The following is a 23,557-nucleotide window of genomic DNA, read 5'->3' as shown; positions in this document are numbered from 1 at the left end:
AGAAAGAAACACTCTGATTGAAAGGCTCGAACAATAGTGCTTCCATTTGAACTGTTTCTCCCTGTTTTCTTTTTTTGTGTGTAATTGTGTCTTGTCTGTTTTTGTGTTTCCTTTTAACCTTGCTACCAGACCTCAAGAGAGGTGCTCCTATAGCGAAGGAGGAATTTCCATCACAACAACAACAACAACATGGCGCTTTGCGCGAGGTCATGGGGTCAGGAGGTAAGAACAAAGAGCTTCAGGTCAAGTAAACAAAACAGCGTAGCGGACGGCTTTTAAAAGTAACGCGGCAGCGAAATTTTTTCGGGATCATAGTGGAAACAAACTTTTCAGGTGAGTTTTTGGTCAAATATCAATACTTATGTGCCGATCAAGACATTTTGAGTAAATTCTTGCAATGTCACGCCGATTTTTGGCGAATTTCATAGCTTTTCTGTCGAGATGTATAAGCCGGTGCCGCGGCTAGCTGGGACAAGCTGTAGCGCACACATAGCTCTGCATGGCAGCGCTGTGTGTTACCAGCGTTATACGGCCTGGGAGGCCGTATAGCGGTAACACACAGCCCTGCCATGCATAGCCCTGCGTACGATGCTGTGTGTTCCGCTACAGCTAATCGCCCCTCTCACTGTGGTGAGCGGGGCGATTAGCTGTAGCGGAACACACAGCATCGTACGCAGGGCTATGCCATGCAGAGCTATGGCGAACACAGCTCCCACTCCGTTTCAACTCCGCCGTTTGGAAGGATAGGCATACACATTTTGGAATTCTGGTTGAGGATTGTATACTAGTTACTACCACAAATTAAATCCAGTATCCTGTGTGCCTTTGCCAACGAATTGAGCTAAAACCTTCTTGCGATCAATCAGAGCTAATTGACCTTTGGTGAGGACACCTACTAGACCTAGATAATCAATGAGATATCCCGTCAAATGTACACATACAACAGAAATCAGCATACTGATGGAGAAATATCATTTCACTTTTTTTTGATAGAAACCCGTGACATCAACAAGATTTTAGAATGCCCACCTGTTCCTGTGCAGTATATGGATGCACCAATAATACCACATAAAATTAGGCAATGGCGAAGAACATACTGTCAAGCACATCATTGCCAATTTAACACAGGTAGATGTTTCTGTGACCCACCATTTATGCTCTTCCCTTTTCCAAACAAAGAGAACAACACAGAGTCCTGGGAGGAGTGGAGAAGACTTATCAACCGTAAAGATCCTATCACTGGGAAAACGTGGGAACCAAATAGTTACAGTAGAGTTTGCTCAGAGCATTTTGTTGACGGCAAACCCACTCAGAACAATCCAAACCCAACTTTAAAACTAGGCTATCTTGCCAAAATAAAGCAACCTAGGCGGAAATTAGAGAGACATCAACATTGTTCAGCAGTTCCAAAGAAAAGGAAAACAACTGAAAGACCAGCAGACTCCGTTAGAACAATTAGTAAAGGACATGATTTCACTTCAAGTGACTTTCCATTTGTTTCGTCCACTAATACATCTGCATATCAAAACAGTTCAATTTATGCCAAGTCTGAGAATGTTTTTGAAACAACAGTCAGGTATGAAGCAAAAGATACAAATACTTCACCGAGTGAAAATGCTTCACATCTTGATGATCACACTTACATTAGATCTTGCAATTGTACTCCAGACTGTAGTTGTGTTGGATGTTATGAAAAAAATATCACAATCAAGGATCTACTTTATAAAATTCAAGACCTTGAAGAATTGATTAAACTAAAACAAGCAGTCAAGCAAAAAATCTGTGAGAAAGAAAACCATATGTTTGAAAAATTATTGAAAGACAATTCTAAAGCAAAATTTTACACTGGCGTACCAAATGTTGCCCTTTTCAATTTAATATTTGATTACATTGAACCCAAAATTAGGAAGATGAGATATTGGTATGGTGTGAAAAATATCATAAGTACAAAAGTTCCAAGAAAGTTCAAAAAGTCACCAAAAAAATTTGGCCCCAAAAGAAAACTAAATGGTAAAGACGAAATGCTTCTTGTTCTGATGAAGCTGAGACTAGGTCTTTTAAATAAAGACCTAGCAGAACGTTTTAATATTTCACCAGCTCATGTGAGTAGAATTTTCAATACATGGATAAGAGTGCTATCAACTGAGCTAAAACAAATGGTATGCTATCCACCCAAAGAATATATTTTAGCCAATCTTCCAAAGTCTTTTCAGAAACACTTCCCTGGGCTGATTAGTATTTTGGATTGTACTGAAATATTCATCCAGAGACCTAGAGACCTGAAACTACAAGCTCAAACTTGGTCAGATTATAAGAAACACAACACAGCAAAGTTATTGGTTTCTTGTACACCAAGGGGGTCAATCAGTTTTGTTTCTGAAGCCTGGGGTGGGAGGGCGTCTGATAACCATATTGTTAGAAACTCTGGATTTTTGGATTTGGTACAACCAGGTGATCAGCACTTGGCTGATAAAGGTTTTACCTTAAAACAAGATTTTTTGATCAGAGGGGCACAATTAATTATACCACCAGGTGTAAGGGGGAAAGAACAACAAACTGAAAGTGAGGTAAAGATGACTAAAAAAATTGCAAATCTGAGAATTCACATTGAAAGGGCAATTAACAGGTTCAAATATTTCAGGATACTGCAAAATACTTACCCAATTTCTTTAATACCTGTCATTAATGATGTCATTGTTGTATGTGTTGCATTATGTAATTTTTTACCACCACTTGTGAGATAAACTTTCCTTAGCTAAAATTTGAAAAGTACATTTCATAATAAAAAAATAATTATTGTTGTTGTCGTGGTTGTTGAAAGAACAGTCAACAGCAATTTATTAAATTTACACCTTTTATTAAGGTACAAACAATGCAGAAAAAATCAAACATACCAAAATAGTAGTATGTAATATTTTACAATGTTAATAAAATGCTCTTGGTAGTTATAAATTCCTGCTTTGTTTGATATTTTTTCATCATCAAATATTCACTCATTAACCAATCCTTATACAACTAAAAGTTTCTTTCATAATGTGTAGAAGTCAGACTAAACAATGGTAATGAAAGGGCTAAAGAGATAGCAGATGCAATGTCCAATAATTTATTCAATTTAACTTTCTTGTTTTGCTGTCTGGAGCATATTAAAATGTTTGGTATGTAGTTTAACAACACAGAAAATATTTATATTGCCAGCATTATTGATTGATTTTACATTATTTTATTTTTATATTCCTTGACTGAAGTTCACTGGTCAAGGAAAATAAAAATAAAATAATGTACAATCAAAATATAGAGGCTACATTGGAAAGCTTAATATTTTGCACTACAGAACACTGTGAGAAGCACAACAAGAAACTCAATATTATTGAATATTTCATGCTAAAATGACTTGTGTCAGGTTTGGCAGGATTATGAAAACAGTCTGACAATTAGAGATGATTATCGTCCATACTCTCCTTGTATTTTGATGAAACAAAAATATGTATTGGTTAAATGGCTGCTACATCATAAGAGAATAATAGTACAGATAACAGAGAAATTATTTAGAATTACATTCTGCAAAATATGTGCTCTAAGACTGAAATAGATTACTTTACAATAGATTTCTATACTGACTACTGAATTAAAGTGACAGTATGAAGCTGTGGCTGACAGTCTTTTAAGATTTTTTGTCTGTATATCAAAAATTTCTGTGTTGATAACAAGAAGATTGGTCATTTTAAGGGCTGGCTTTTTCATTATTCTTGTGTCATACATCAATTGCAAGGTCTTGTTCTACTCCCAAAAGCATGTTGAAACACTAACTATTTAACTTGTAATCACGGCATCTACATGTGTAAAATAACAATGCTACTTACACTTATACAGACTGAGTTGAAGCTGATTGCTGTCTACCCCAATATGCTTTGGGGAGTAATTAAAGCAGGTATGACAAAAAATGTGATGAAAAAATATGAAAAATTACAGTCTATGCCATTTAACATGTTACATTTACTAGTATAAACAAACTGTAATTGATAAAAACAACAAAATTATAAACAAGTGTCAAATTGTTCTCTTTTTAATATGAATTTGTGCAAATAACAATATAGTAATTTGTATAAGGATATCTCATCATTGTCTCATCAATATTAAGAAGTCAAGTTGTCCCTCTGAAGATTATATGAATATTTCAGCTCATTGACTCTCCTAAGACTAATCATTAACCACTCAGTCTGTTGAAGATGTCCATTTGCATGAATGGTTCTTTACTTCATTCAATAAATAGTTACTGTAGAAATATGTAAGATTTCTTTTCAATCCTTTCCAGTATTCAAAATCAAATTCTATTCTCTCTAAGTGGAATCCATACATAGAAAAAACAAAAAAATCACACCACTTTTTCTCAGCAATTGCCATTTGACCTAGTACCTATGGGGTGAGAACACCGCCAAAATTATCTTGAAATATTTATTTAAACTTATCTTATCATTATCATTCCTTTTATTTTGGTGATTTTGTGATAATATGCCATTATTATGCAATTATTTGATCATTATTTGGAAATTATTTTGATATAATAACGAACCTATTTGGTAATTCGGTTGTTGTGACATTATTTGGCATTGATGTCTTGATTTGGAACTTATTTCACAATTATTATGCCATTATTTGGTGATTTGGTCATTTTTATGTCATTATTTTGTCTTTATTTTTCGATTATTTGGTCATGATTATGACATTATCTTGATATTATCTTGACATTATTATGAATTTATTATGTTAATTCGGTTCTTTTGCCATTATTCGACATTGATGTCTTGATTTGGAACTTATTTCATCATTATTTTGCCATTATTCGGTGATTTGGTCATTTTTACGTCATTATTTGGTCTTTATTATGCGATTATTTGGTGATTATTACGACATTACCTTGACATTATTACGAATTTATTATGTTAATTCGGTTCTTTTTCAATTATTCGGCATTGATGTCTTGATTTGGAACTTATTTCACATTATTTGCCATTATTTGGTGATTTGGTCATTTTTATGTCATTATTTGGTCTTTATTATGCGATTATTTGGTGATTATTACGACATTACCTTGACATTATTACGAATTTATTATGTTAATTCGGTTCTTTTTCAATTATTCGGCATTGATGTCTTGATTTGGAACTTATTTCATCATTATTTTGCCATTAATTGATGATTTGGTCATTTTTACGTCATTATTTGGTCTTTATTACGCGATTATTTGGTGATTATTACGACATTACCTTGACATTATTACGAATTTATTATGTTAATTCGGTTCTTTTTCAATTATTCGGCATTGATGTCTTGATTTGGAACTTATTTCATCATTATTATGCCATTATTTGGTGATTTGGTCATTTTTATGTCATTATTTGGTCTTTATTATGCGATTATTTGGTGATTATTACGAGATTACCTTGACATTATTATGAATTTATTATGTTAATTCGGTTGTTTTGCTATTATTTAGTATTTATGTCTTGATTTGGAACTTATCTCATCATTATTATTTCATTATTTGGTGATTGGGTCATTTTTGTGTCATTACTAGCCATTATTATGCGATTATTTGGTCATGATTACGACATTATTATGACATTAGCTTGGCTTTCAATTATTTGACCTACTTAATTTTCTGAACTCATTATTTGACCTGCATTTGAACCCTACCCAGAAATCATTGCACATCACAATGGCGGCTGTGATTTGGTCGGTCTCCTCGGACAGAGAGAAAAAACCGGGCTTTGCGTAAGTTTTAAAGCGCAGCTCAGCATATCGCGTATCTAGAATAGTTGGGCGTGCTCGAAAACAGAGGTCGACCACGATTTCGGATTAAAAATCGATTGTTTTCGGCGGCGGAACTGGGCTGTGGTGGGGGTAGCCGACGGTGGCATGTCTCCATAGCTATAGCTGATATGTGAGGAGGTGAAATCTCCGATGTTGGATATTTACCCACTGTTTTAGACAAGTATCGTATAATTTAAGTCAGATTCGGACTACGGAAGTCGGGCTTGGCTAGACCACTGGACCAGTTTTTACACATAGTGATCTCCCAGATAAACATCAATTATTTGCCCACGATTTGACAAGTATAGTATCGTTAAGTATCGAAGTTAAAGCCATATTGAGGAAATCGGGTTTGCCGGGCGGGTTTTGCAAGATCTGTGAGGTGGCAAATCTCTGACATATATATCGGACATTTGTACGGAATCGCCGATAAACATCGGAGATTTTACATAGATCAGACGTGCCTAAGACACAAGGCAAGTCATTCTAGTGACCATATGGTCCCAATCGCCGATAAATATCGAGTAAATATATGTGATTTCACAGATCCGCCGTGTTGAGACGCAAGGCAAGTCATTCTAGAATTGCCCAGTGTCGATTACTATAATTTAGAGTCCCAAAATCGCCGATATGTATCAGCTTGAAGTAAAATATCGGCAATTTTCAAACCCGGCGTGCTGCGACAGACGGCAAGTCATTTTTGTGTCGTCTAGTACCGATATTAGACCCGATATATAGATTGTGTATGACGGAAATATGTTGGACGTCAAACTTCAATACCAGAAAGTAAATGTCCGACATTTAACATTGTGGAAAGTAGTTCTGACTTTGATGGCTATTTGCCTTAGTCACAGTTAAGGTTAAGCCACAGTCCCTTTATGTGGTTAAGATTACATTTTAAACATATTCGTGCCATTATTGAAGCCTTCTCATCCAGATGAGTCCAGATGAGAATTATGAAAAAAATGAGAAAGCAATAGGGCCTACTTTTCTTTTATCTTATTTTAAGGCCAGTTAGAGTTGCATCTGTATGCTACAGTCTGAAAAGCCGGTGATAAGTATCAAGGAAATATTCGTTCAATGAAGATGTCTTATCATACGTATGCCACATTACATTTTTGTTTGTCAGGAACTATTCTCGAACATATGTTATTTTTATCGTAAACTCATAGGGGCACGGTCGCTAACCTAACGACTTTTTATTGCGTTGTTTGTCTGAAACTTTATGACTTTTCCCCCGTAAAGAAGTATGTTGATTCGTTGTGAGGATTCCAACCTTTAAAACTGTATTGTCTCCCTATGCACGATTTTGATTCTTTCTTTTGTTTTCCCTTTCGATTGTGCGATGTTGTTTTTCTTCCGCAGAGCGCGATATTAATAGCGAAAACAATTGTTTTTATCAAGTCCACACGGCCGAACATGCAGTCGCTGTTTCCTCAAGCTGCAAGTTGTACGTATTTTTTGCTGTGTTGATTAGGCAAATAAAACATACTGCATACACCGAAGCATCGCCATACAAATAGCTGTTGTGCCGTGTCTTGTACAGTATCATGACATTGGCAATTATTAAAACAAAAATTATAAACATTTACTGCAAGGAGTATTTTTGAAAATAACATGTCGGGAAGGACGGTATGCGAGGACTTGAAACACACTCAATTTTTATACCACGGGCATATAGGAAGAAATTAAATATTACCTGTAACCGTAACTTCAAAGATGCATCAGTTATGGAAAATTCTTGGAAATGTACGAATATATTTAACCTTTTGGAAGTTTTATATTGAAATACTCACGGGAATTAAAATTTCCTCCCTGCTTATTGTTGACATTTTTGCAACCGACTCTGTCCATATAAATCAAATATTGTACGATGGCATTCCTGTTTGTTAAATTTATTTAATTTTACATATAACATCGTCTAGCAAAATGATTTCAAAACCTTACATCTCAATATCTCGGCTATAGCATGTATAGAGACGCGTTGTACTCAAGTACAAATGAAAGATATACGATCACCGGCCCAACTCAAATCATATTGAAAAACCGCAATAATTTCTACATTTGGTGAAGCCAGTTATGAGAAACGGATTTCTTTTAAAACGTTCAGAACTATACCAAGAAAATTAAAAGTAAGTTCTGATAATCGGGTACAGTGGAAATCGGAAAGTTCCGCCCTGTTTAGGCCTACATCATGCCATTCTAATCACCTATAAATGATTTAGGCCTATTGTAATTTAGCATAATATATATATCACATTGATAAATCATGGTTTATATATTTCAATTACAAAGGTTCGACGTTTTCTTCAAAAAAGGAATCGTTCGGAATCACATTGAAGTTTTCTAAACACAATGTTTAGGACACAATTTTAAAAAGACGGCTCTATTAAAATTGAGTAAGCTTAAAAATGCTGCCTCGATGCTAGCTGTGATATCGCAGCGGTACTTGTGGCGTGTATCGAACGCGATCGGGTCATTGAGGTCATCGCCACAATCCCGGCGATGACCTCAATGACCCGATCGCGTTCGATACACGCCACAAGTACCGCTGCGATATCACAGCTACCTCGATGCGTATAGCCTAGCTGTGGGTCCATAGCTGTGGTGTTTTCAGACGGGATTGCTGCCTTTTACGGGCTGGTTTTGACTTTTACTATTTTAACCCCGCCACCACAAAATCGTAAAAGTCAAAACCAGCCTAAAGTTTAAAAGGCAGGAATCCGGTCAGAAAACACCACAGTGGATCGACCCACAGCTACGTATAGGTTTCATAGACTCAGGCAGATAGGTGTGGAGGTCGAGGCCCCCACCATTGCTGTGCCCTATGATGTAAACCGTGTCGGGCCGATTTATATGATAGAGTTCGGGTATTAATAACACCTTTTAGCTCTACGCACAGGCACCACCGTAGTTGATAGCGTTTTTAGTGCCCTTTTCTACAACACTAAAAGCGCTATCAACTACGATGGTGCTAGTGGCTCTACGAGAGTCTACGTGGCAGGGCTGGGGCTGTCGACAGCCCGCTGGCTTCCAGTATGGAGCGCCCAGTTCCGCCGCCGAAAACAATCGATTTTTAATCCGAAATCGTGGTCGACCTCTGTTTTCGAGCACGCCCAACTAAAGTAGATACGCGATATGCTGAGCTGCGCTTTAAAACTTATACAAAGCCCGCTTTCCTCTCTCTATCCGAGGAGACCGACCAAATCACAGCCGCCATTGTGATGTGCAATGATTTCTGGGTAGGGTTCAAATGCAGGTCAAATAATGAGTTCAGATAATAAAGTAGGTCAAATAATTGAAAGCCAAGCTAATGTCATAATAATGTCGTAATCATGACCAAATAATCGCATAATAATGGCTAGTAATGACACAAAAATGACCCAATCACCAAATAATGAAATAATAATGATGAGATAAGTTCCAAATCAAGACATAAATACTAAATAATAGCAAAACAACCGAATTAACATAATAAATTCATAATAATGTCAAGATAATATCAAGATAATGTCGTAATCATGACCAAATAATCTCGTAATAAAGACCAAATAATGACATAAAAATGACCAAATCACCTAATAATGGCAAAAAATTGATGAAATAAGTTCCAAATCAAGACATCAATGCCGAATAATGGCAAAAGAACCGAATTAACATAATAAATTCATAATAATGTCAAGATGATATCAAGATAATGTCGTAATCATGACCAAATAATCGCGTAATAAAGACCAAATAATGACATAAAAATGACCAAATCACCTAATAATGGCAAAATAATGATGAAATAAGTTCCAAATCAAGACATCAATGCCGAATAATGGCAAAAGAACCGAATTAACATAATAAATTCATAATAATGCCAAGGTAATATCAAGATAATGTCGTAATCATGACCAAATAATCGCATAAGAAAGACCAAATAATGACATAAAAATGACCAAATCACCAAATAATGGAATAATAATGATGAAATAAGTTCCAAATCAAGACATCAATGCCGAATAATGGCAAAAGAACCGAATTAACATAATAAATTCATAATAATTTCAAGGTAATGTCGTAATAATCACCAAATAATCGCATAATAAAGACCAAATAATGACATAAAAATGACGAAATCACCTAATAATGGCATAATAATGATGAAATAAGTTCCAAATCAAGACATCAATGCCGAATAATTGAAAAAGAACCGAATTAACATAATAAATTCGTAATTATGTCAAGATAATGTCCTAATAATCACCAAATAATCGCATAATAAAGACCAAATAATAACGTAAAAATGACCAAATCACCAAATAATGGAATAATAATGATGGGATAAGTTTAAATAAAGATTTCAAGATAATTTTGGCGGTGTTCTCACCCCATAAGTACCTGGCTATAATATGAGGCAGTGTGTTTTAGTTTTTTTATTCCATTAGCAGATGTCAGGTAAGCTAAATTTGTATGACTTGGCACTAAATCTGAAACTGATATTGGACATTTGCATTCTAACAGACCAATTCCACAGCAATCACATTTCACTACTGCATCAGGGCTTGCTCCTAGAAAGATACTGGTTTTATCAATGAATAAGCCACACTCAATGAGATGAATATTCTTATGACCTCTCTCTTTCATAATTTTCAAATATTTATCTTTAGCCAATGATTCCATTCGTCTCCCAAATTTGAGTGATAAAATATTTGGATTTAGAGAAACACATCCAAGCAAACGACATACCAAATATTTTGTTTCTATTGATTTTGGGTCGTCAGACATCTGTATTGTGTTAACTTTTGTAAATACAGAACGAAAGTTAGAAGCAGTTATGCGCCCTTTCCTGTTTTCAATCCATAATTCATTTTCATTTTGTCCAATGGTGCTTGTTTCAATCGCTGAAATGGTCTCATTACTGTATTTTGGCAAGTCAGTGATGTCGGTAATATCTGAGTGAATTATCATTTCATAAAGTGTTGGTGGCAGTGGTGCAGAGAAATTACCTGAAAAGGTTTGTTTCAAATTATCAAATGAGGTGTCTCTCTGTGCTGATGTTTCAGAAAAAATCACTGAACCTGGAGATAACATTCTAGCTTTATCAAGGAAAGTGTGAAATGTCATTCCCTTTTCTCTATTCTTCTCATGTGGCATGAATAGTGTCCTTGCTGCAGGATTAATAGTACGTGTCAATGTATGATCTGCAATGATTAGGAGAGAAAGAGAGAGAGAGGGAATGAGAGAGAGAGAGAGAGAGAGAGTCAAAATCAGTTTTATCTAGGACATATTTCTAAACACATTTTTATGAGATGGCCATAACTGAAGACAAATACAGGCTGTGTTAACAGAGTTAGCAATTAGAAATTTCAAGATTCTTCAGAAAGGGTAAAAAGGAGAAACAAAAAATGTCATTCTACATAATATTGGATGATACTGTAAACTACTCGGGGAGCTAGGACCACCCCCTTTGCACCCCGCCCAGAACTAAACCAAACCAACTTTTTTAGGTTCCTTAGACGACCCAAAAACACAATGGAGATGTTCCCAAAAACAAAAAGTGGCTGCAAGCCGGATATTCAAGATGGCGTCCAAAATGGCCGCCCGAAATAGGGGGTTTTCAGTAAATTGCATTAAAACTTCATATAAAGGACTTTATATATTATATATTATATATTAAAAAAACTTAGTGAGACGAATGTGTCAGGGCACAATAAATGTTTATATGCCTAAATAATTGCATTCCTAATTATATATTCAAAATGGCGTCCAAGATGGCCGCCAAAATGGCTTTTTTTAATTTAAATGTCTTATAAAACTCAGCAAACACATAACAAACAATAATTTCAATTGGATTGGATTAGTTGGATCAAAAGACATTTATTGATAACAAACTTGCTCCATTTGCATAATCTCAATTAAAAATGGCATTCAAAATGGTGTCCAAAATGGCTGCCAAAGTGGTTAATTTTCCATTAAAGTCTCCCTAATACGGAACAATAACAGCAAACGAAAAACTTAATCATTTTAAAACATCAATAAAATGAGAACTTTGGTATGAAAAAACAAGAACACTTTACCAAATGTTTTCATTCTGAAGTTTTCATAATAAAGTAGTGTCAAAATGGCTCCAAAGGAGGGGGGTTGGCCAAAATTTTTCAGACCAAAATGAATACACTTCTATTCTAACTACTATGTAAAGCTAAATTCGAAATACATCAAAGGTTAACAGTAAAAACAAAACAAAAAGATGAATAAGAATTTATATTGTAGGCAGTTTATCACTTTCTGCTTACAACTTTTTTGTCTTTTGTCCAAAAAATGGAAAAGAACAGATTACCATTCTGTAAAGCAAGTATTTTTCGCCATTATTACAATGTTAACGTAATGTAATTGTATATGGTCACTTTTTATGGTTTGCGATTGCTTCCTGCTTGCACATACTTCTGTCTGGCAAATTACAATTAGCTTTTACCAGTCACTATCGGAGTCTTCCAAATCTGAAATATCAGAATCCATATCCATAGTGTCATCTTCTTCTGACTCCGTAGCTTCTGGCAACACTTCCACAACATCACGTTCTATGATTTCTTCTAGAAGAGTAGGAAGGATAGCTCCTTCAGTCCAGACTGGTTCGATGAGTTCTCCTGGCCCTCCTTGTCCATCCATGGGCAATCGGAGGAGGGATGTCAGCAGGGTTTTACATCACTTTTTACTTTTGAGAGTCCCTGGGACCCCTGGTGTTAGAAAATGGGAGTCCTACATCAAAATATGGGGGTCCCAATTTATTTCAAAGAAAAATATTTTATTGTTTATCCATGCCATGGTCTTCACTGTGTTCAATTAGTGTTATAACACACGGCAAATGGTTGCGCATTTCTTAAAATTATTCTTACATGAAAATTCTAGTTCATACTGAGGTCCCTCATTGATCAATTCAAAGAACACTATTCATAATGACATGATTCATAACTTAATGACAAGATCTCATAACTTTAATGACAAGTTCACAAAGTTGTGAAATTTGAACAAGTATTCAAATTTGTCAAATTGACAAGAAGGTAATTTCATACTCTGAAATGGTATTCACCTAGCAAGTCCAGTAGGTTGAGTTCACACTCTGCCAGCAGCTCCTTTAGCAAATAACCTAGCATTGTTTATGAATTCAAAATCATCTGTGATGGGGCCAACCAGTTTGATGAACATTAGTCTATTAAGCCTTTGAGGATTGAGTCTATTTCGTGCCCACTGTTTGATGGCATTTTGTACTGAAAAGCCCCTTCATATGGGGCAGAGGACACTGGTATGACAAGAGCAATTTTAGCAAGAATGGCAAGATCAGGATACTCCTCTGTAAAATCAGTTAGCAACAGCTTGATACATATCAAAATTCAGTGCGTCCGAAAGATCTCATTCTGCAGTAGTTTGTTGATATAATTTTCTCGTACACTACAGAAGCTCTGTCTGAGTGGCTGATTGTAAGTGATTTGAATGTTTTTGTATGTGTTTTTCTGACCATTGCCAGGAACATCACCCAAAGCATTAAAGACTTCTCTGACAGTGTGTGAATCATTAGTCATTGTATTCAATGTGTCCCTAGTAGACTGAACACTTTTTTTGATATGGGATAGGTTGACAGAATCTTTCTGAAATGTAAGGCTCAAAATTCCAATCACAGTAAGGACATCAATCAATAAGGCAGTGAATAGCAGAAACAATGAATTGGAGACAAATTTCAACAGCCCATCAGCCTTTCCCCCTTTTTTGTCACTTGCAAGTGCCAAGGCAATTGGCTCAAAACTGATGAAATCATCTTGACAGCTGATTCAACCGACAACCAGCGAACAGATGTAGGCTCAGTTATTTGTTTTGCCTTCCCATTCAACAGAGTTTGAATTTCTCTAATTTGTCATATCTCACACTAGAGTCATTAAAGTATTTATACAATGAATGGATTATATTATGATATTCTTTGCAATATTCAATATCTCATTCTCTGCCTGCTTGAGAAGCAGCAAGATTCAATCGATGTGCAACACAATGCACTTGAACAAGGTTGGGATTTCTGGCTTTTAATTTTGCACCAAACCCGTTCAAACGACCGGTCATTACGGCCGCCCCGTCTGTTCCCAGTCCATATATTTTGTCTACGGCCGCGTCACAGATTTCTTTCCTAGTCAAAAATTCAATCAAGGCGTTTTTGATCCCTGCAGCAGTGGCAATTTGCTGGTTACCGAGGAAAGAAACATTCGCCTCGCCATTCTGAATATATCGAACATATATGGCAAGTTTCTTATGAACGGTTATGTCACAAGTCTCATCCAACATTATACCGATGAAATCACTTGCAAGTTGCATGTATGCTATCAATCAGGGACTTCTCGATCACGCGTTGAATACACTCTTCAAACTCCATAACTATCTGAGGACATTTGTAATATTCAATGTCTAAGCCGTTCAGATTCTGTAGATGCATGATGTCAGTGAATACATCACACGGAAGGTCACGTTTAGCAATCAGGTAAACAGTACGTAATTGTGCAGCGTACGCCTCGAGTTCGTTACTCATACCCTGCACCTAGGTACCTGCCGGTCCTCTGCAGATTTGCGAGCAGTAGTAAATTGTGACCTCAAGCTTAGGAATTTAGCACTTGTGAGATGACTTTTCGAGTCCTGATGACGAGTTGAATGTTGAAAATTGGAACAACCTTCCGTGAACGGGCATGTAACATTCGATTTCAAACATACATCGCATTCCATGACGTTTCGCTCTTTAGAATATCGAAGCCATTTAAATCTATCGAGCCAACTTCTGTTGAATGTTCGTAATTTTGCTGACTTGGCCGGGGGATCTGATGTATCAGTATCGCATGGCATAGCTGCTGTTTCGGCCTCGATTGAACCTACATCGTGCTGGTTGCTGCGGCCGTCGAAAAACTTTCGCAGATCGGCTTGTTTTGGGTATTTGACACGACCCGCCATAATGCATAACATGTATTGATCGCCGCAAACAAGAAATCGACCAATTAAGAATCAGTTTACATTTTGAAAGTCACTTTTTACGGTAGTAAAATTTGTTTCCGCGGGTACCATTGGTCATCAAACAGTGGAGGCCAATGCACTACGGAGCATTCTATGAAAGTATGGGGTTGGTAAGGTTTACTGGGATGTGTTTTACTTGTTCAGCAGCTTCGCGAGATATACACCAGCAACAGATATTTGTGCGTCCGAAGGGACGCGTAGTTTAGTTTTTGAGGGTCCTGGGTCCGGTTTTTATGCGTAAAGGACGCAGAATGCGCGTCATGTAAACCCTGATTGTCAGGTATGGGGATGTGTGCCATTTTCCACTGTGCTACACGGTAGTTTGCACGTTTAATGTGTGGGATTAGTGACTGTTTGCAAGGTGGTATCTTGGACAGATCTACCTTAGATTCCTCGTGATAAGCTCACCTTCACCAACCATCTTCTTCAGCATTATTCATTATTCATTAGTGCAGAAGATGGTGAAACTGTAGAGCAGGTGGAAATACGTGGCTTAAGATCCACGCAAGAAGAGACAGACAGCAGGGTTGTCCTGTACCTGTTCTATGCCAAGGAGAATGGATACAAGAATGCAGTTGTTCATTCCCCAGACAGTGACATTTTCTTTATTTTGCTTTATTATTCTCACCAGTTAGCTCCTCTGGTAGTATACTTTGACACTGGCAGTGGAGCTAAGAGACGACTTATAAATATATCTGACCTGGCTTTCGACCTTGGCCCAGGTTATTGCGAATCATTATTGGGAATTTACTGCTTTACTGGTGAGGACTGCAACTGCTGTTTTAAGGGTAAGGGGAAGATTCTTCCAATAAAGAAGTTAGACAAAAAACCAAGATATCATGAATTTTTTGCTCGACTGGGTGATAATTTGGAAGTAGATGATGAGCTTGTTGATGGTCTGGAACAGTTTGTGTGCTACATGTATGGTTTCCCAAGAATGCAGAGTGTGAATGCTGTTCGAGCTGTAATGCTGAAGAAGATGGTTGGTGAAGGTGAGCTTATCACGAGGAAATCTAAGGTAGATCTGTCCAAGATACCACCTTGCAAACAGTCACTAATCCCACACATTAAACGTGCAAACTACCGTGTAGCACAGTGGAAAATGGCACACATCCCCATACCTGACATCCCTCCTCCGATTGCCCATGGATGGACAAGGAGGCCAGGAGAACTCATCGAACCAGTCTGGACTGAAGGAGCTATCCTTCCTACTCTTCTAGAAGAAATCATAGAACGTGATGTTGTGGAAGTGTTGCCAGAAGCTACGGAGTCAGAAGAAGATGACACTATGGATATGGATTCTGATATTTCAGATTTGGAAGACTTCGATAGTGACTGGTAAAAGCTAATAGTAATTTGCCAGACAGAAGTATGTGCAAGCAGGAAGCAATCGCAAACCATAAAAAGTGACCATATACAATTACATTACGTTAACATTGTAATAATGGCGAAAAATACTTGCTTTACAGAATGGTAATCTGTTCTTTTCCATTTTTTGGGACAAAAGACAAAAAAGTTGTAAGCAGAAAGTGATAAACTGCCACAATATAAATTCTTATTCATCTTTTTTGTTTTGTTTTTACTGTTAACCTTTGATATATTTCGAATTTAGTTATACCATGGAGGTAGGAAGAGAAGGAGCCTGCACGTCTATTGTCTCCTTTGAGGGAGATGAGACATGCCGCTTGTTTGCTAAGCAAACAATGACGCATCTGCCCGGGTAATCCCATAATTGGATTATGCCGGTTCGGATACGGTTCGATGTTCTTCGGGTATAGTCGGATAGAAAGTACGCATGCGCTAATACAAGTATAGCGTCTTCCGCGAACAGACATGTGATGACTGAATCAGTGAAGTGGGCGATCTGATCGACGATTTTTCTTAACTTTCAACTTTTAAGTATTCTGAATTTGAAGGAGATGACACGAAACACTGGAAATAAATTAGCAAGAGTGGCCAGTTCGACTACGGACACAGCTAGTTTGACCTTTTAGCAATCCATGGTTCGACGGCACGGAGAAAATTATGTACTGATAACAATACCCTATCGTCAATACGACGTGGATGTAGTAGTATCTACAAAGTTGCAATGTTTAATAAACGATAAATAAGATAGATACCATAGCGACTTACTATCAGCATGGACGTAACACAGACTCCCGATGCTACATTATGCTAATCACTGAACCCGGTCGGCAAAGTGACTGAAATTCTGACATCAAATACAGAAACGCAACGCGTCGCAACGTCAACCTGATATGACTATCAACAACCCAAGGTTACGTTCTTTCAAAACAATGTCGACGTTTTTTGCGGAAATTTGCGGAAACCCCCGAAAAGAGTATAAGTAGTGTGACTTGTAAATAAGCTGTAGAGACGAACAAATGTTTCCGTACTCGATTTTTTATGCGTCCGGCTGATCTGAATCTGGTCCTCCGACGAGTTACATAACCTCTTGTGTTCAAAAGCATTAACTGCGCATGTGCTGTCAAAGTATTTTTAGTCTACGCATTCGATTCAAATCCACGATAAAAATATTTCGAACTCATTAAATTTGACAGTTATGTGACTAGGCGGCCTTGCAGGACCGGCTAAAGCGAGGATAAGAAAGGAGATAACAGGATTATGCAGGGCATTATACAATGGTGGTTAATCCATTTATTTCTCGTGCAGGCTCCTTCTCTTCCTACCTCCATGGCTTTACATAGTAGTTAGAATAGAAGTGTATTCATTTTGGTCTGAAAAATTTTGGCCAAACCCCCCCCCTCCTTTGGAGCCATTTTGACACTACTTTATTATGAAAACTTCAGAATGAAAACATTTGGTAAAGCAGGGCTGTCATTTATAGCCGGTCACCGGCGGCAAATCGCCGTCTGACACAGGTCTTGCCGCCGCCTGTTTTCCCTATTCAAGGCCTGCAATAATGATCTTTACACACGTTATGAATTCTTTCCTGTCCCAATTCTACCGTTGGCTGCGCTGTGCTACAGAGGCGCAGCCCCTAAGGCTCGTTGGTAGCCGATTTCTGGTTGGTTTCAATCGGTACTGTCAAAATGCTTCGCGTGTTGTGATTGGTTTTTCGGACGTACACGATCGATATGGCTACGAAAAGAACGACAGCCACGTTGGATGTATGGGTCCAAAAAAGACCCCGAGAGGCTTACACTAGCTTTGGAGATAAAAGTAATGTTCATATTTGTAAATCATTTTATTTTCCTGAGGAATTTCAGTGATCGGGGGTTCAATCCATCAATGGTATAGCATGCAATGTAGATTTCACGCCGCGTCTGAGCAAAATGCCATAGCATAACGTGTATTTAGCGACTGGAATTTTTGATTTGTTTTCCCGTTTGCAGATCGTGAACACTCTTTACAATGAGTAAGAATCGTTTACTCAGCGCAAAAAAAACTTTGTGGGGATTGACATAATTTTTAGTGAGTTTTGACTACCACTGAATTTGTTTGCACCAAGCCGCCGTTCTATGAAATGTATTCTTACGGTAGTACATGCTGTGTACTGTGGTTGTTTCGAAGGCCTGAGTCTTGAAGTTTGATAAATATTTTCCGACATCCGAAATCTTTCCTCAAAAGCAAATATCGGTATTCCGATCCTTCAAAATCATTTACCAAGACCAACATTTTTTAATGTTTAGGGCAATCAAAAATTTAGCTAGGCTTGACTATATACTTTCGCGGTATCTTGCACGTACGCATACGGCGGTAAACCATGTTTTGAATATGGATATATCATGCATGTAGTGAGCCTACCCACTTGGCCGGCGTGGGTTTCGACAAAACTCTGACTACTGTGAGGGATATCAGAATAGATAGTCATCAGGAGAAAAGATTTGATCGTTAACTTTCACGCGCAAGGATTTACTACGTAAATAAATCAACATATTGTCAATCTTGTCGATTGAGAGGCCGACGGACAACGATGCCACGCAATTTCATTAGCGGATGTAAACTTTCGTATGTAATTGTTTGTATGACGTAGCGTCTACTCAAATTGTCTCTGGTACTGGTCTCGTATTTACCCCATTACATTTGTAAATTTTCACACTGGAAATTCATAGCCGGTAACTCTGTGGAGAGGTCTTGAAACAGACAAAATAAAATTACGCAGTATCAACCAGACGCAGATCGGAATTTTTTGTCGTGACGTTAATATGGTCACATCAGTTTTGCAGTGGGGACAAGATTTTGTTTAATTCTAATACGATTAGCTGTTATTGAATGGGAACGTATTACAATTATTGAATTACTTTCTGCAGATGTTGTTTCTTAAGAAATAGTTTCTGCAGGTGTAGTTTCTAAAGCTACATCTGAAGAAATAGTTTTTGCAGATGTAGTTTCTGAAGCTACTGTTTCATCAGCCTGAGAATCACACAATATTGAGGTATTGTCAGCTGGTACTGCCATACAAGCCTTGGGCTTAGATGAGTACTCCAGTGATTCTGATTATGGTTCAGATTATGATCTTTATTAAGCAGGTTGTAATTCAACAGAATTTGTATGCAAATAATAATAACCTGGTGTATCAATAAACATATAAACTCTGTAATACTTCTGTTTGTCTTTCATAATTTATTTCACAAGATTCAATTTCATGTTACTTTTGATACTTCAGTTATAATAAACTTGACAGTAAATTGCCCTCAAAAGTGCCACCACAGGCCACCAATTGAAGATGAATAATTAGAAAAGCTTCAGCTTCAGGAGGGGGGACACCCCCCTCCTGGCCTCCCCCCGCGTGCACTTGCGCGCACGCCTTGCTCCGCTTCGCTCCGCGCAAGGCTGTACCCTCCTGTTCTTTCACTTGTACCCTTCTATTCTGAAAAACATTGACAGCCCTGCAAATATGTGAATCAGTAAAAAATTGATTTTATTATTATTATAAACACAGTGAATAGTTTGCAAAGTTATAATAAATAAACAGTGATATGTCTCTGTCAAATTAACAAACTGCAGTGAATTAAAGGCACATGAGCTGCAACTTCTGGCATTATTTTCATGATTTTTTATTTAGACTAAAATTAGTTCATAGAAATGGTCTTACTCAGAGATGTTCACTCGAGCCAGGGACTGCGTGGGTTGGTTTCAGTAAGACAAATAATAAATGGGTGCCGCACCCAATTGGCCGCCTCCATACAACTACATTATAAACAGCATAAATGTTGCATGTACACTTTTGAATCTTAACAAATACAACATGTTGCAACCAAATGAAAGGGCGGGAAAGGGATTCACTCCACTTTGACAAAAATTCTGTATTTTTTACATAACATCATGGCAAGATTTTGAAAATGGCAGGAAATTTAAAACAAACAAAAACCTCTTCAACCCCTTATAGAACAGGAATGCCTGTCAGTACCGTGTGAAATGAGTATGCACATGGCTAGTTGGCATGGCTAAATGCATGTGCATAGGGAATAGGCAGTTAGGCAGTCCACATTCATTTCAGAAGCACGTGGGTAACATGTGTATAGGCCGAAATATTTAAATGAGCTAGCCATTCACATACATGTGAACAAATGGTTATACATGTGAACGAATGGTTATTTTGAATCCATTCACATGTATGTGAACGAATGGTTATTTTGAATCCATTCACATGTATGTGAACGAATGGTTATTTTGAATCCATTCACATGTATGTGAACGAATGGTTATTTTGAATGACAGGGTCATCCTGACAGAAAAAGAGGATCATGAAAAGTACTTATTTGACACTGGATTTTACTTTTACTGATGTTGCTGTGATGAATTTGGTAGACACTGTTTCATTTGCATTTTTGCCAGCCAAGATGTAAGCAAACATCAAATAAGTGAAATCAAATTCCAGTGAAATCAAGTCCTTTTACACAGGCTCTTTCAGTGAAGCATATGATATAATTGGTTGGAGATGTAATTTAACCATATTTGGCCTAATACTGAGACTGGCCAAACAGAGTTAAAAGCAACTCAGACTCACCTGAACACAGCAAACACAAGCAGACTCACCTTTCCGAACGTTCAAAATAAAAAGCACAAAATATATCTGTAAGTCTGATGACAAATTTAATAAATTTTTGGCTTCAACAAATTCCACAGACAAAGTGAAAAGTGATTTAGTCCAAGATAAGTTTTTAAAGGAGTTCATTTAGCTCTGGCCAAGTCTCGTCTTTCATGTCCTATTTTGTTTTGAAATTTGACATTGAAGACTTCTTTAGGTAAGTCATGATTATATTTGCCGAATTTCTCTTGAGCCTTGGCTGACATACACACTGAAATGAAACAGAAAGAAGAGAATGAACTTAGCAACATTTATTAAGACAACAAATTTACAATATAGTTTTAGAACATGAGTGTGATTTGTTACGTAAACACATAGAAGAATTTATTACATGCATCTTTGCGAGTACAAAATTAACACATGGCTTGTGTACGTTGTATTGACTTGACTAGTTGCCACAGCTACTAGTCCGATTAATTTATGTACTCATTACAGACTCGTCACATCATTACATCATAATTTGAATCAATACAAGAAAGTATGTTACTGTCTGTAATACATGTAACAAACAAGTTATTGAACTCATTAAAAATTACAGCTGCTGTCCTTTGAAAATTAAGACATATCAAATTTCTGAATATTTTTTCTGTCTTTCAATACAAGGCTTCATACCTGGCAATATCATATTAAAAATGGATTTTAACAGTAAACATGTATAAAAGAAGTAGAAAATTGCAAGTAAGAACTGGTAGTACAAACAATCATAAGTTTACAAAGCCATGTTCATCCTACGATCTAGTTTTGTGGTTTTTTTAATTTTCATTTCGCCTAATTTTTTGCATACCCCGGAAAATTGAAAGCGAGCGAGAAATTCATCTGAAAATGTTTATTGAGCAAATTTTGCAACGTGAATATAAACAGGCACAACTCATTATCTGATTGACTTCGAGTATGGGTGAGGCTCACATCTTCACGATCGCCAGCAAGTGCACAGTGAAGTCAATGCACCACCATTTTGTCCATAGTCTGAAGTCACACATACCGGTACAATGCAATGTATTCGATACGTGGCGCTACGTGTTGGTGTTACCTCCTTGTGGTAAAAGGTATTCGGAATCAAAATTTCTACCTCTTGAGCTAATAAGAGTATTTTATAAATATGCATTTCAAATACTTACCGGGTGAATGGAAAATTATCGTCAACCGGCGACTTGCTGTCTCGGTCACTGCATCCAACCACGGTCCCTCTGTGATCCAACACTGTCGCGGGGGAAATACACTTTACCTTCATGCATACTGAAACATTACCCCTTAGACATAACTCACTTGCTGTTTTGACTAAAAATGTGTCGTCGCTGGACGCTGGGGGAAGAAATGACCGAGAGCTCAGCCATAATTCATAAGATTCAGCCGAAGATCTGAACTGTTTGCCGTTACTTCAAAAAACTCTGCGCAGTCTCATTTGAGAGCTATGCAATGTGATATCGCATGCATCCGATAAGTCAAAAGGTCAAGGGTCGTGATCGTCGCAAAATTTTGACATTTCGTGTACGCGTAAACTGTTCTTTTAGATATTTATAATAAACAAAAAATGATTTCATATGAAGAGATCAGTTACAGTGACGGCACCAATTATTTTGACGATGAGATACAGCTGGATATTGATACACTACCGAATTAGGTTTGTCAGTTTGCTCACAAATTTACCCTTTTAGTGGTCAACTTTTACAACTTTGCGCCAACATCAGACAGACTAAAACAGCAGGTGACGCAGCAAGATGTCTGTAAACTAATTTACTATGTAGTATGTTTATATCTTTACAGCAGCTATCAGTTTCAATGGTGACACACACAGAGACTGGTTGCCAAGTTTTACAAGCAGTTCAAATTCACCGAAATTTAGACTCAGAGATTTTTTTGAAGTCATGAATTTTATTGATATTCAACTACAAAGAACACTGTCCTCCGAGTCTAAATTTGCAGTAACGTCGTTCTTTTACCACCTCTCAGTGAATTTGAACTGCTTGTAAAACTTGGCAACCAGTCTCTGTGTGTATCACCATTGAAACTGATAGCTGCTGTAAAGATATAAACATACTACATAGTAAATTAGTTTACAGACATCTTGCTGCGTCACCTGCTGTTTTAGTCTGTCTGATGTTGGCGCAAAGTTGTAAAAGTTGACCACTAAAAGGGTAAATTTGTGAGCAAACTGACAAACCTAATTCGGTAGTGTATCAATATCCAGCTGTATCTCATCGTCAAAATAATTGGTGCCGTCACTGTAAAATACGGAAGTCAGACACACTAGGTGAACACCGTTGCAATACTGATCTGCCTTGTTAAATTCTAGCATACTCATTTAAAGGGACCCTTCCGGTGGTACCCTGTTGCGTCCCGGCAACTCTTGCAAGTGGAAACCATGGTCCCTCCAAGTCACGACATCGTATATCGTCAGAACCGTTAGTCCATCCGGCTCGATTTTTGTACGGTTGGGAAATAAAACAGTACCCGTACTGCGTCTCCATTAAGTTTTATGTAAGTTGTAGTCGCGGAAGTTTTACAATGGCAGATGCAGAACCATCGCAAGTGTGTTCGTTGTTGTGACATGATATGACGTACATGACTGCATATATAGCCAGTTGGGGGTCCAGACACTTCGCACCAAAACCAGTTCGCCCCACACAACTTCGTCCCAAAACCATTTCGTACCAAAACCACCTC

Source organism: Ptychodera flava (assembly GCF_041260155.1).
Source record: "Ptychodera flava strain L36383 chromosome 23 unlocalized genomic scaffold, AS_Pfla_20210202 Scaffold_23__1_contigs__length_28996876_pilon, whole genome shotgun sequence".
Lineage (NCBI taxonomy): Eukaryota > Metazoa > Hemichordata > Enteropneusta > Ptychoderidae > Ptychodera > Ptychodera flava.
Note: the sequence above shows the minus strand (reverse complement) of the source record.